This window comes from Triticum urartu, chromosome 7A, assembly GCF_056163025.1.
Source record: "Triticum urartu cultivar PI428250 chromosome 7A, HENAU_Tu73, whole genome shotgun sequence".
Classification (NCBI taxonomy): domain Eukaryota; kingdom Viridiplantae; phylum Streptophyta; class Magnoliopsida; order Poales; family Poaceae; genus Triticum; species Triticum urartu.
The window spans coordinates 9793400-9800198 of record NC_141879.1 but is presented as its reverse complement, the minus strand read 5'-3'; the positions used below and the strand labels follow the sequence as shown (position 1 = coordinate 9800198).

General features: G+C 43.8%; 1 pseudogene; it reads right to left on the bottom strand.

Moving 5' to 3' along the window:
• Nucleotides 1–1637: 1637 nt before the first annotated feature.
• On the bottom strand, nt 1638–4431 carry LOC147956858 (very-long-chain 3-oxoacyl-CoA reductase 1-like; annotated as a pseudogene).
• Between the last annotated feature and the right edge of the window lie 2368 nt (nt 4432–6799).

Sequence of the window (6799 nt, the reverse complement as noted above, 5' to 3'; positions counted from 1 at the left end):
TCTTCTTCTTCATTGTCTTCCATCATAAACCCTCTTTCTCCGTGCTTGGTCCAAACATTATAATGGGGCATGAAACCGGACTTAAACAGGTGGACGTGAATGGTTCTTGACGTAGAGTAATTGTGACCATTCTTACAGCGAGCACATGGACAAGGCATAAAACCATCCGCCCGCTTGTTTGCCTCAGCCGCAAGCAGAAAAGTATGCACGCCCTCAACGAACTGGGGAGAGCATCGGTCATCGTACATCCATTGCCGGCTCATCTTCATTACACAACACCGAATAGACCAAATTAATACAAGTTCATACATAAAGTTCATACAACACTTAAATGCAACAAACAAATAACTCTCTAGCTAAAGCATTTAAATGCAACAACAAATACGATCAAGATCGCAACTAAGGTAACAATGGATCCAACAGCATAATGATACCAAGCCTCACTATCGATGGCATATTTTCTAATCTTTCTAATCTTCAAGCGCATTTTCTCCATCTTGATCTTGTGATCATCGACGACATCGGCAACATGCAACTCCAATTCCATCTTCTCCCCCTCAATTCTTTTCAATTTTTCTTTCAAGTACTCGTTTTCTCTTTCAACTAAATTTAACCTCTCGGCAATAGGGTCGGTTGGAATTTCCGGTTCACATACCTCCTAGAAAAAATTTCTATGTCAACTTGATGGGCATAATTTGTCATAAACACGAAATGCAACTAGTTTTAAAAGAGAATATACATACCACATCCGAATCATAACAAGGACTAGGGCCGACGGGGACGGATATCAAAACCATGGCACTATATGTATAACAAACAACGTACCGGTAAGATAATTATACGAGTAACTATATATCCAAATCACACAAACATCAATTTTTATATAAAATTTCATGAACAAGAGGCTCACCACAAGGTGGTGCCGGCGACGGGACGGTGCGGGCGATCGACGGTGGCTACGATGGAGATTTAGAAGGCACTAAGTAAACCACACCTACATATGCAAACTAAGTGTTATTTTTGACCTCAAATTGCATATAAATCAAATACTAGCACATATATATATATATATATCCTCCCAAATTACTAAACTCACAAATTAATCACTATATAAAGCATTGCAAGAGCTAATCTAGCAATGAGAGATGAAAAGACAAAGTTGCTAACCTTTGTAATCATTTGAATGGATGGGGGCCTTCAAATCTTGACAAATTTTGGGCAAAATGTGTGATGAGCTCGAGAGGAAGAGGGGAAGAACAGAGAGGAGAGGGGAAAGGGGAAGAACAGAGCGAGCTCGGGTGGACGAAGGGTTTATGTAGGACGACCTTTAGTACCGGTTTGTGCCAAGAACCGGTACTAAAGGGGCTGGAGGGGCCCCATTCTGACAACATCCTGCCACCACTCTCATTAGTACCGGTTCGTGGCACGAACCGGTGCTAAAGATTCGCCACGAACCGGTACTAATGAAAGCGACCCAGCTAGCCGTTGGAACCGGCACTAATGTATACATTAGTGCCGGCTCAAATACAAACCGGCACTAATGTGCTTCACGTTTGACCCTTTTTCTACTAGTGATCATGCAGGAGCATGTCATCGAGCAAAAATTCGGGCGCAATGCCAGAAAAGAACAACATGATCTAGTGTCCCAAGTTGGGCACGCAGAGCGGGCCGTGGCCGATCCACCACACTGCCTTGCGCACATACGTTTCGGGCGTTGGTGTCAATGGCGCGAAGCACCTGGCCTCTGCGAAGGCGGAGGCCATCGTGCCGGCCAAGAAGAATGGTGCCTAAAGATAGGATTAGACGTTAATATAATGCTGGCTGGCTCGTGTGGGCGAGTTCTGTTAGTAGTAATCTTGACATGCATTATGCGGTTTAGGCTGGCTTGTGTGTGCAGCCAAGGTGCACGTTGTTAGGCCAAATCATATGGATCACGGTCAGTTTGCCGGGTCATGTGCTTGTGCTTGTGCGAGTGCTAGTCGTGTGGCCATTCCCCGCATGCATATAGTCATGATTTAGTTGGCGCATGGAGCCGTTAGCAGCATGGTCGGGTCATAGATCGTGGAGAGATTCCAGGTCTGTTAGGCAGGACGTGCGTGCGTGGAGTTGGTGGCCGGGGGGCGCGTGTGTGTGCTAGCCTGGGTATAAAACCCCCTCCCCATGTACTAATCAAGGAGCTACGGTTTGTTCCTGAGACGGTGTGGTATGTGCCACTGAGCCGGGCTATGTGCCCAGTAAAGTGACGCCTTTCATGCGGCGGGGCATTTGTGCGCCGGCAAAAAATCCAGTGTGCACCTTCTTCCACCTTTGTCCGAGCGAGTGAGAGGAGATGAGCGGCGAGCTGGTCCGGGATTTGTCCCAACATTTGGTATTATGAGCTTGGTTATCTTGGCGTCCTTCCCCTTGCCGGATGCGTGCCGGTGGTGGCGGTGTTCGCCGGCGGATGCGTGATGAACTCCGGGCCATGTGTCGGCCTATAGAGGTGTGCGGCGCTGGCGCAAAGTGAGTCCGCGACGAGCATGGCAGATGTCGGGGCATATGAGGGAGCACGGTGCGACCGGTGTCAGTGCGCCAGGTCGGGCCCGTGGCGGTGCGACCGGTGTTTGTGCGCCAGGTCGGGTTCGTGGCGGTGCGACCGGCGTTTGTGCGCTAGATCAGCTCCGCGGGCTGGGTCACGGCAATGTGTGTCGCCGGAGAAGATGGCGTATGTCGCCAGAGATGAAGAAGCAGGTACGGTGGTGACCGGCATAAGCGTGCCAGGTCGAGTCCAGCGACGACGAGCAGGCAGCACGTCACAGCTACGGGCAGAGACGTTTGACACGACATCGACGACGAGTCGGGGCGAGGTCATAGTTTAAGGGGAGAATGTTAGGAATAAACCGTGGTGGGTGTGCCATGTCCGTGGTGTAAGTATGTGTGCGTGCTCGTGACCGTCGTAGTTAGGCTGGCAGCAGTAACAAAACGGCCGTGGCATTCCGTTCGGAGCCAGCCGGGTCATACGCGTAGAGCGCGTCGTGGAGGTCGGGCTGAGCGGATGGATAGTGTGCTAGATCGGGGAGGTGGGCAGCGATGTCCATGCATGCGTCGGCCAAGTATAAAACCCATCGGATTGAATTTGTTACGAGAGGGGTCTAAGGAAAATGTAGTCTTTGTCGGGAGGTATGTGCCTGATCGATGTGAGAGTTCTTCTGGGTTGTGCTGCGTGTGTGTGCGTGTGTACCTTCATGTACCCGTTCGAGTCATTGTGAGAAATAAAGCCAAGATACAGGCGTTCGTGCGCTGTGGCGTTTGTAGCCGGAAAATTATGATGTCTCTTTCGTCTACCTCTATCCGGTGTCGTTTGTGCCGATGGGTTTGTCCCACAAATATAATGCTGGCTGCTCGATTGTTTGAAGTGTTGGTGAAGTTATTAATGAGTAGATTATGGGAGATGAGTTTATTTTACCTGGCATTGCACATCGATTCCTTTGCTTCTATATTGGACGTGAAGACTCTTAGAGAACCGGGCAACATAGCTGCATGGAAAGAATCAATGGAGCATGATCTTGTCAACGACATCGAGATACTACTACTAATTAAGATGTGATGTACTCCTACTCTACCATTGAGCGAGTATGTATATGTGCTTACCGTTTAGTGGCGGCGTACATGGTGTAAAGGGGTAAGGAGGGGATGGCCTCTGACGAGGCCGAGCCCAAATTGACCACAGCTCCCCTCCCGCGCACCACCATGCCCGGAATCACCACCGCCGTCACCTCCGTCAGCCCCAACAGGTTCACCCGTATCATATCCACCCACTCCTCCACACCGGCCTCGTGCAGGAACACCGCCCTGGGCTCCAGCACGCCGGCGTTGTTCACCAGCACGCCGACGTCCAGCGCCTCCACGGTCTGCCGCAGCCACCGCATCGCCTCGTCGCCTGCCAAATGTATTCTAGTTTGCTTCGTGTTTCACCGTGGGCGGTGGCGAGCAGCGACAGGGTCCAAGACTAGAGTCTTGGTCTTCACGGTGGGAACGGCCCTGCATATCGTCCGGGAGATGTCGCGGAGCTTGGCCGAGTCTCGGCCGGCCAGGATGTTGAGATATAGCTATGTATATTTCTTGTACAACAAGTCCTCCTTCTTTCATGTATAGTTGAGAACGTGGCTCCCCTATGTAGTACTTATATATATGTGTATATTGCATCCGATCAATATATCGTGAGTTGCATCATATTCTACACAGGATAAGGTTCAGCCCACTGCGCGCGAGCTCCACGGCCAGGGACCAGCCAATGCCGGATGTTGGCCCCGTGATGACGGCCCACGTGCCGTAGCAGCGCCAGAGGTCCTTGGGACGCCGGAGGCACACGGCCAAGTGCGGAACGAGGCGGAACGCCAAGGCAGCTACATATACGGCACCAAGAACGACCAATGGTGCGAACCATGCCATCGTATCCTCCTCTTTCGCGCGCCTCTCCATCGTATATATCCTCCTCCAGCAAATTCTGCATAGCAAACCATCAAAATATGCATGCATGCATGCATGCATCGGTCGACATGGATGTGAAGCAAAACACAGTCAGGCAAATCTCTGTAGCAAATGCTTAGCACAAAAATCAAACTCACGTGAGCTGGGGGAGAAGCAATTGTTGCTCCACGGGCTCTTTGAGATCGGCTCAGGCGGGAGGGAAGGAGGCGAGCTGAGTAACTAGTTTGATATCCTTAAATCCTTTCTAGATCAGCAACTACATAGCCTTGAACTGGTGGGCTTGTTGTCGGACCCAAAGGCATATGCGCGCACGGTGCTCCAATCCATCTCCAAAGTGATCCACTTTAGCTAGATTTCAGTCAGCTGACTTTTAGTTTTATGGTCAGTCGATTTTCTGTCCGTTAGATTGTGCTTTAAGATTTGTGTAGTTTTCCTTTTTCCTGTCTTGTTTTGCTGGTGTACTGGGCTGTGTGGATTCTATTGACTCCTATTTTGGGTCAGTCAATTTCCTTCTTGGGCTGGGTTTTCGTGTGTGCATGCTTTTTTTTCCTTGGATTTGCTTTGTTTTCTGCTCGTGTACGCTTTTATTTTTCTATTTTTCAGTTGAGTTTTTTCCTTTACATGTATTTCCGGATGTTGAGTATGTGTAAATGTATAGATGTACGAATTACACTACAGTACGGATATTTCACTCTTATAAATTTATTCTATATATTATAAAAGTGCATTTTGGTGTCAATTGTATGATTTTTTTTGTTTTTTCATTTTATTTATTCTTTAAGGTTAATAACAGTGCTAATTGTTTTGTGCTAATTAAATACAGTTTTCTATTATTATGTGTATGTATGCATGAAATTACTATAGAATATTTGTGTAAATTATACTAGACTGCTAAAGTTGCATTACTAAATGTGTATCCACTGCATATTATAAAAAGTGCAATTTCACTGATAAGTTGTGTGTAAGTTTTTTTAATTTTCTATCTTCTTAAGAGTAATATCAATGTCACTAATTGACTCTCTCTTAGAAAACTTTGTTTGTTTTATTATGTCTAGTTTGAAATTCATTTCCTGTTTTTAAGGATGATACCAGTGCCACTAATCTGTTCCTTGTTTAAAAACTTTGTTTTATGTAAAATTCACTATTATATGTTTATTCTTGTATAACTAAAAAAGTGCAATCTATGTTTAAATTGTGTGCAAATTGTATCATTATTTTTTATTTTCTTCTTAAAGGGTGGTACCAATGCCACAATACTTGATTTCTTCTTAGAAAAAAATATTTTTATTTTTGTGTTTGTAAGTGAGTATACATGCAAGTATGATGCACCATGTGTGTAAATTATAGTAGAGAGCAAATGTTGCACTGTATATGCTTATTTTTTGCATATTACAACAGTGCAATTTCAGGGCATACTTGTGTGCAAGTTATTTTTTAATTTTTATTCTTCTTAAAGGGTTTCATTTTCCCCTAGAAAACCTCATTATTTTGTTTTTGCTTTTGCTTTTTTAGTGTTTTTTCTTAAAGGGTTTCATTCTTACATAGAAAACTTCATTATTTTGTTTTAGTTTTAGCTTTTTTAGTTGTTTTCTTAAAGGGTTTCATTATTCCATAGAAAACTTCATTATTTGGTTTTTGTTTTTTATTTTATTTTCTTAAAGGGTTTCATTCTTCCCTAGAAAACTTTATTATTTTATTTTTGTTTTTATTTTTTAGTATCTTTCTTCTTAAAGGGTTTCGTTATATTGTTTTTATAATATTTCATTAGTGACATTTACATTTTCATTTCTTTCTTTTTAAGGGTAATACAAATTCCAGTAATTCATCCCTTCTTTGGAAACTTCTATTTTGTGTAAATTCTGCAATTATATTCTTATCCTTGCATATTATAAAAGGCGCAATTTTGTGTAAATTGTGTGCAAATTTTACATTTGTTGTATTAGATTTTTGTTCATTTGTAAAGGGTAATATAAATGTCACTATAAATTCTTCGTTGGAAAACATCATATTTTATTTTTGTTTTGGTGTTTATTTCACTTTCTATCTTCTTAAAGGGCAGTAGCATTGTCACTTATTCATTTGTTCAAATTTTGTCTGTACATTGTGAAAAAACGCAATTTAAGTGTAAATTGTGTGCATAAGCGCAATTTAAGTGTAATATATGCTTATTCTTGCATATTGTGAAAAAGAGCAATTTAAGTGTAAATTGTGTGCAAATTTTGCCGTTGTTTATTTAGTTTTGTTTCATTTTTATTCTTCCTGAAAGGTAATACAAATGCCACTAATTTATTTGTCATTAGGAAACTTCTTTATTTTAATTATATTTCAG